This window comes from Patella vulgata, chromosome 9 (genome assembly GCF_932274485.2).
Source record: "Patella vulgata chromosome 9, xgPatVulg1.2, whole genome shotgun sequence".
NCBI lineage: Eukaryota > Metazoa > Mollusca > Gastropoda > Patellidae > Patella > Patella vulgata.
The window spans coordinates 30,742,018-30,750,629 of record NC_065887.2 but is presented as its reverse complement, the minus strand read 5'-3'; the positions used below and the strand labels follow the sequence as shown (position 1 = coordinate 30,750,629).

Here is an 8,612-nt window from a genome sequence, read left to right as displayed (position 1 = left end):
GTGCTGAAAAAGCAGAAAACACTATGTTATGAAGGTGTACAATAACCAACATCACTACATTAAGAAACAACCATTAATTGTAGCAATTGGCTGGTCTGGCCAGCTGGTATGAAAGGAAATATCTAATCCTTTCCTATCAATATCCAGATACAATTATTTTCTTTAGACACATGATAATAATCAGCGAAGATCATCTGGCGTGGTTATTGAAGGTTCACGCTGGTACAAATGTCTACTAAAAAGCTTATTACAGATCGTGCCATGAGAATCCCCATCACCCTTCCCACCATCTAAAAAATTGTTGACACTTCCTTGAAAGACAGTAGACACGGCAGGTTATTAATCATAAAAAATTATTTATTTTTTTATAATGTTTTTGGTCTCTTGGACCTTGAACTGGGCCCCACGCGCTGCTCATCTTGTAGTTCTTGTTGTTCTTAGTGGCGAAGGTTCCACCAATTCAAGTACGATCTACATGAAACTTGGCATGCTTGTTCCATGGACATTGTGTACAATTTCAAGATGGCTGCGATTACGTCAGGTTCTGATCCATATTAAAACCTAACACCATTATAGATCGTAATTTATTACATTACCTATAATTGATTTATAAGGACGAATATTTATAACCATTTAAACAGCTTTATATATCATGGATTTTTCATTTGATTTTAGACTTCTCCTAAACCCCTTGAGAGTTTCTCTCAAATTTGATATGCAGTCTTTAAGGAAATTTTAGTGATTCCTGAATGGTAACTTTAGATATAGACTTCTCTCAAATTAGATTGCAGTGCTTCTTGAGAAATGAAACTACTAGATTATCTACTTAAGTGTCGATTAATCCTTTCAATACCAGTTATTAGTATTTAAATTTGCTTAAATTGAAAACAAAGAGGGATAAAATCACATTCTCATTCTTTTTTAATCATGCGAGGTTTTTGGTTTTTGGGTTTTTTTTTTTTTTTTTGTTTTTTTTTAAATTGCGTTCTTTTTATTGAGGGTCGGGTGTGTGTGTGTGTCTGTGGGGGGGGGGGGGTGCTAATGGTGGGGCTTGGTTTTTTTTCTCCATATTATAAATTTTTATTTCAACTAAAGTGTAAAAAATATTTATACAACTGTTTGCCCGCCATAATGTTCATTCAGTTAAGGCTCCACATTTAGGATCACTATAAAATTTTCAAAGCCATGTTTTTACCTTTCTTTCATCAGATAAATTCCACAAAGTTCCAGGCGCAAATCTTTTTGAGGTAGATGTCAAATTTTGGGCATGAGAAATGAAACGAAATGAAATGGGGTTTAACGTCCTACTGTATGAGGTGTTTGCAAAGTTAGTTGAACAATCGTGGTATATCGAATATTAAACCATCTTGTTGCATTATTATTTACTAACTCGATGCCAGGCTTCGCCCGGGGCCCAAGATCTACTTACTCGAATATTCTTTTTGCACGCTTTCCCGTTAACTTACATTATCCGTTACTATTATAAAACTTAATTAGCATAATAAACAGGGTTACCTCTCGTTAACCGTTAATTGCAGTAAAACAGCCTAACATTGATTTGTGGCTGTGTTAAACTAATAAATGATCTTGACCTTCAGATATCATGGACTAAAACATTCACGAGGTCATGCTGGTATGAGGGGACAGATCGCGGCGAAGAAGCATGATGGGCGAACATACACACATCTTTGGTTTTATTTATATAGATTAAATTGGCTACCGTTTTTTAGTACCGCTTAGGATATCTGAATCAATCTCTATCTATCGATTTGGGGAACGGGCCAGGCCTAACCTTTCTCCTTATAGACTAGCGCTAATATAATAATAAATTATTATATTATCTGTAAATGACCTAACATATTTGTTTATTTCAACTATGCGTACGGGTATCGCAAATTGGATGAGGATACCTGTTTGTAGATGTTAAAGGGGTAACAACAGAATTCACATAAAATCGGTTAGTCCTAGATGTCTGTTCAATCTTATAGATAGCGGTAAAGTGGCACTTTTGCTTGAGTGTAACAAGATTTTTTTTTATCTTATACACACGTCGAAAACTGAATCAGTGCACTAATACTGCATAAATTTCATCTCCCCTAGTGGCCATTTTGGTTACTAAGTATCGAGTTCTGTTAATCAATTACATGTGGTCAACAAAATTGGATCACCGACTGAGCCATGTCGTACTCCGTCTATTAACGCAAATTGAATTTCGTACCTGTGGTACCTTTTTATTTAATGGTCTGGAAAATACATAGCCAGGAAATATTACATAACATCAAATTTATTTTATTTCAGCAATTACACCAAATCATGGCTATAATTAGGATGTTACAAAGTCAATTACTTTTGCAATTTTGAAAGTAATTTAAATATGTTTTTTTAGAGTTTCTGTACATAATTTGTGTTATTTAAGAACGAAATACATAAATAAATGAGATTTTTAAATCTTCATGATAATTCTAAACGTGCTTTGAAAACAACATCACCTCACACTGTTTTATTCATAGCTTAATTTGAATGCTCACTTTGAATAACCATAGCTAATTAAATATAAGATTTTAAGTTCACCTTGGACTGGATGTTAAAAGCACATTATGTATCATATCTAATGGTAAACTTTGCTAATTGCAAAAATGATTGCATATAATTAACAACCCCTAGGCACCCCGATCTGTCATGCGCCAGGTCTAAATAAGTTTGGGTTTTTTTTTTCAATTAGAAAAAGTAATATTCAATTTACTCTTGTCAGTTGGTGGTTTCAGGTTATTCTAAATATTTGCTTTAAAACTATTTATAATCTAAATATAAGTAAACGAATTAACAATATTTTACGTCTTCAGGTAGATGTATTAGCTATGATGTCTTCCGAATATTGTATACTGTACTGTCTATATATTTCACTGAATTTGAGTTACTTTTAATTTTGGCGTGTATCCTTTATTTCTCCCGAATATTCTTAAATCTCCACCTATTTTATTTTATCCACAAATATTACATCAGTGTATTATAGAAATTTGTAACCACTGTAAACCCTAAACTTACCGAGTGAACCAAACTCACATCTCAAATATAAACGGTATAAAAAAAAGTTCCACCTTTTAATCAAATAAATATTATAAGATATGATAAGTAAAATGTATGTTTTATACGTAACAGATAGTTATGTTTGTTAAAATAGAAATAACACAATTCTTATATAAACAGATAGTATGGCATGACAAAATACCATATACCATGGTAGTATAAAAACGAACATCAACATCAACATGGTATTATTATTTATTACCTTTACTTGCATGTTCACACGTGTAATAGACGAGTTTCTAACGTGCTTTGAACTACGGTTCAACAATTTCTATGTTTACCTTAACGCCAGCGCGATTTGCCGCCATCCCGCCAAAATATCTTTTCTCGGCAGACGAATGTTTTACCGTCGTTTTCGTGTTTTAGTTCGTTACATACTTGATGATGGGAGTCAATTTTCACTCTGGAAAGGCATGTCTTTAACATACGTTTAACTGATACATTTAGAAACAGGTAAGTCCAACAGTTAACCCGTTCCAATATTAATACCGCCTAGAAGGGAATAATAATAACGAAATAAATTGGCCATTAAGGAGGTAAACGGCCACCCGTTCTCACCGTTCGGTAAATTTATGACCTCAATAACATGGACATAGAGACCTTCTTTCCAGAATATGCGTTTCTTATGGTATGATGCGTGTGTTTTAGGCTCGATTATCCAAAATATTTTGAAATATTTTTTTCTTTTTGTAGAGTTATCTCGACTGTCTCTGAATTTAAAGCTTCCGTGTGCATGGTGAACCTTATAGGTCGATTTATTTTCGTATTATTATGCCCTTCCAGGTGGTAATAATATTGGACCGGGTGAAAAATTACGTATCGAGGTGCTTACAAACCTTTTATTCTCTAGCAATGCTTTCACAATCAATAGATATCCTCATATGCTGCACTTGAAAGTGAACATACTCAAGTCTTTAAAGCACTTAACTTCGAGTGTTTCCCCTCAAACTTAAAATGCCTATTTTTTATGTAGCCTATAAATCGTTACAGAATTTTTTTTATAAGCAACGGAAGTAAATTCTTTAACTAGTATGCACTATCCAATTAACCCCGGAAACCGATTTTTGATTTGGTTTTTATCATCAATTTCCAACCTCAAAAGTTACATAATTCCTTGGAGATCAGTTGTTCATGCATGTAATTCTTTTCAATTTACATTTTGTGAATTGAAATGCTTCCAATTTCTCTGTTCAAAAAAGACCCTGGTTCATGGTAATGCGCTTAAGCCTTCAATATTACAAATTCAAATTGATTGTTGGTCCTCCGGAAAAAGTCCAGTTAATGGTTAAAGTAGTTTGGATTTTAACAATGCTTTTTGCTGTGACGTTAGTCAAGATTAAATCGCCGCCCACGCTAACAGAATAATCTAAGAGTCTGAGAGACATTTCGTGGTCTCTGCTCATTAAATATCATTATAAACCTCTCGTGGAACTTATGTAGCATTAATATTTTAGCTAGTTCGTGTTGCTTCTTGCTAGAAAATTCACATTTAAAAAAAAGAGGTACATTTTGAATAAACCAAATCTTAAACATGCATTATGTAAAATTTCGATAAAGAGCTGACAGTTCTCGCAATAATAGTTAAAAAATAGATAATGAAAAGGGAATATGTTGAAACTTTTAGTCAAATTCTGAGTGGGGTTATGGAGAACAGAGTAGTCTCGATTGTCCTTGCTACCATTGTTATGATAATAAACAAAGTCTTGATTATCCCTTTTTTAAATGAATTATAGGACAATCATATTTAAATCCGTTGAAAATCTAAATCACCCGTGTGTCCGGGGAGTTGATTATGGGCTTGGCATTAGAATAAACGTCTAATTAATTATTTATATAACATTTGAGGACAAATATTTAAAATAAAACATCCCACCGCTGATCTTATGATTCGTTGAGCTCCATAAAAACCTCGCAGTAAAAATAGTTAGAACGTCTATATTCTAGTAATGGACTGACAGATTGGTCTAAAATTTTGCATACAATTGAATTTGAGAAACACCGATTTTGTCAAATCACGTCAATTCAAACATGATATCTTTTTACTGACTGGTGACAATCTCCATAGTGGTATTACCTCTTTAAATCAGTGAGAAATTGAGCGCTCTTTTTTGATATATTTTTATTTACACGTACCTGTTATTACTTAAAGGTTAACATTAATATTTTATTATTAAATTGGTAACGAACTCATCATGGTCGTTGTAGGATATTAAGGTTATTGATCTGTTTTTGTATGTTAGCTTTACTATTCGTCTTTTATATCTTAAATTAACAAGGAATACGGTGCTCTTTGTGGTATATACTGATAAATTTTGAATAAAACAGTTCATATTAGTCTTTTAAATTCGTAAAGGGCATTGCGACATCCGTTGTATTTGCAGTATACATGCACGCTGAAAAATCTCAAATGTAAAATGTATTTTAGTATATGGGTATGTTTTGTATTTGAAAGGTAACATTAATTTTACCTGTTCATTAGTAAAAAGGGTCGTTCAAGATACCCTGACATTTTTATGATGTACATTAGACTTCCATAATCAAATTAGTAAATTCCATTGTGCTGTTTTCAGAAAAGGCTTTATTTCCTAAGCATGTAAGTCAGTTGATTTAGGGAAAAAGCGTACCTAGTCTCTCGCAATAGACATGTTGAGTACGATTTCCAAATAACCTGTCATGCTCTCTTGCAAAACCCTGAGTATTTTCTAATCTGGAGAGCCGATTGAGAATGCTCCTAACTAAAACTAAAATAATAAAATGTCTGCACTGTTCCTGGTAGTAACCCTAGTAGTTAGAGTTCATCATTTACACATGAAGTGTAATTTACACAAACGGACATAAATTGCATATAATTTAGTTTTTGCATTCATATTTGTTCTTTGTGTGATACATTATACATTTTACTGCTTCGTTTGTCTTATATAGGAAAAACAATTTTATATTGGAAAATTAGATGTATTCGTCAAACTATTCTAACAGATTATCACGATCTTAAAATCCAATAATCAACAATCATTTTTCGAGTTATTGCCCTTGATCATAGAATCGTGTAAATGCTAAGGCGGTCTAGGTTATACGTTTATATGTTGGTTTTTTTTTGTTGATTTGATATTTCTGAAAATTACGTTTAAAATTATTGCCTTTGATGAAATTTTATATGCCCGGGGGACTTGATTGCATTTTCCTTGCCTGGCACCCCATCCTTTACTTATTGTTAAATGAAATGAAATGGGGTTTAACGTCCTACTGTTCTGCTCCTAAACTGGGCTAATGAAGACGGGCATACGCCATACAGTGTGCTATGAGGGAAATTTTGCCTGGGCAGCGGCGCTACAGCCTACTCTTATATCGAATTCCAACTGCCAAGGGATCTTTTGCGTGCACGTCAATATGTACACGGGACCTCGGTTTTTCGTCCCATCCGAACGACTAGACAGCTGTCCTTGTCAGGCCCTCCGTCCTGCATCACTGACAAGGGGAAACCACGCCGGAAAATCTGGATGAACTTTCTCGGCCAATGCAGGGATCGAACACCCGACCTCCAGGCTAGCGAGCCAGCGTCTTACCCACTTAGCCACGTGATCCCCCTTACATATTGTTAAACAGTAACATAATATCAAGTACACTTATACATTCCATAAAAAGGCTTTTGACAAAATTGAAATGATTTATACCCTTCATACGAGATCATTCTTCACGTGCACGAAGCCTTCACGGAATTAACGGTCTTTACACTTCGCCATTTTGAAATTAATATTTCTGGGTTCAGAAACGTAATTACATTTGTATATTTGTATAATCACGAACTGGTTCTAATCATACCCCTTATCGTCTAATAATCTCTGAAAATAGACAAGGCAACACCTATTATTTATACCTATAGGATTAGTAATATAATGCCTGTTTGTTTGATGGGAGTCGAGAATATAAAGAATAACCTTTCCGACTGTATATTTAACCTTGATATAGATCTCTCATACTGCACGATCCATTTCTACTAATGGTGCCGTAACAATAAACGCCGTGTTTTCTACTTGTTATGAAGAATGAAAATAGATTTTTTATGAATATTTTTAGGATAAATTACAATTTTATGATATAGTCATTGTCCTTTTCAATTGAAAAATTGGTAATAGAGGATTTGAAACATTAAAATAGATGTATTGGATTAATAGTTATGTGACGGTCGTTACTGTGCTATGGTTTCATGATCGCGAGGTGATCTAGATTTTCAAATCGAAGATGGGAATCGGATTCAAAATCTAGATTTGTAACACTGTTTGTATACGCCCACATTTTCAGGTGGACGTATATTGTCGTCGCCCCTGTCCGCCCGGATGTCCGTCATTCCGTCATTTCATATTTTGTTTGTGGACACTTAACATTTCACAATTTTTATCCGATTTTGACGAAACTTGAAATATAGGTGTATATCCCAACGATCTCGGTTCCTTTCGATATTGGCATATATCGGACCGTATAACTTCATGGATTATGTCCCCTTATTGTACGAAAAATTACGTTTTTAGCTTGTATACACTTTAGAGGTCACAATTTTTTTTCCATTTTGATGAAACTTAAAATGTATGTTTATAACCCAAAGATCTCGGTTCCTTTCCATATTCACACATATCGGACCGTAACTTCCCGAATTATGGCCCCAGATTGTGCGAAAAATCGCGTTTTTAGATTGTGCACCCTCTAGAGGTCACAATTTCAATCCGATTTTTAAAAAATACCGTTCAATGATATCACCATCCGTTACACCCTAATGACGATTGAATTGGAATTTCGACAAAATGGCCGCTCCTCGTACGCAAATAGTATATATAGTATTAATACCAAGGTTGTGGCCGCTCTAGAGGTCACAATTTTTATTCAATGTTGATGGAACTTAAAATATATCCATTTCTAATAAACAAATACAGAATATCCCAGAAGACAATGCAGAAGTTCTTAAAAAATATCTGATTCACACACGACAAAATACAAGTTAAAAAGACCAAAACGTGTAAATGGACTAAGCAGGTGTAAGCGACTGCCGTTCAATCTTGACTGTTTACGTATTTCACTAACCTAATTAATTAGAAATTACAATTTAAAAAAACTAATTGAATGTAAATCAGTTTATCTACATTCACAATACATTAATATGAGCTTTTAGACCCATTTCTGTCTATTTTAAGCCTCTTAAGAACAGTGCTATACGTACTTCAGCCGCTGAATCATTGCCTTTTTTTTAAAAAAAAATAATTATTAAATGTCACACAAAACCACATGGCTGAATTCCTCGTTATCTTGACTGCAATCCGATATATAGATTATCTATTGTCAATGATTCTGGGGATTAAATGGAAAAAGATTAATGACGCAAAATATGCCAATAACAACGCTATAAAATAATTTGCAGTCTGTTGTAACTTCAAATCACTATTCTCTGAACGGGTAGTTTAATTAAATTTTGCCGTACAGTTGAATAGTTAAGAATTTTGTAATAAATTTATCTTCCATTAAAACTGATATCCGCG

The 8,612-nt window shown here is 33.8% G+C and overlaps 1 protein-coding gene across 1 annotated transcript in view; it reads left to right on the top strand.

The window, feature by feature from the left end:
* The first annotated feature begins 3,414 nt into the window (after positions 1-3,414).
* LOC126832650 (5-hydroxytryptamine receptor) overlaps positions 3,415-8,612 on the top strand; it is a 143,812-nt gene continuing 138,614 nt past the window's right edge. Inside the window, exon 1 of the mRNA XM_050563509.2 lies at positions 3,415-3,540. The gene's annotated coding sequence lies outside the window, so the exon portion shown is untranslated. The remainder of the gene's footprint in view (positions 3,541-8,612) is intronic.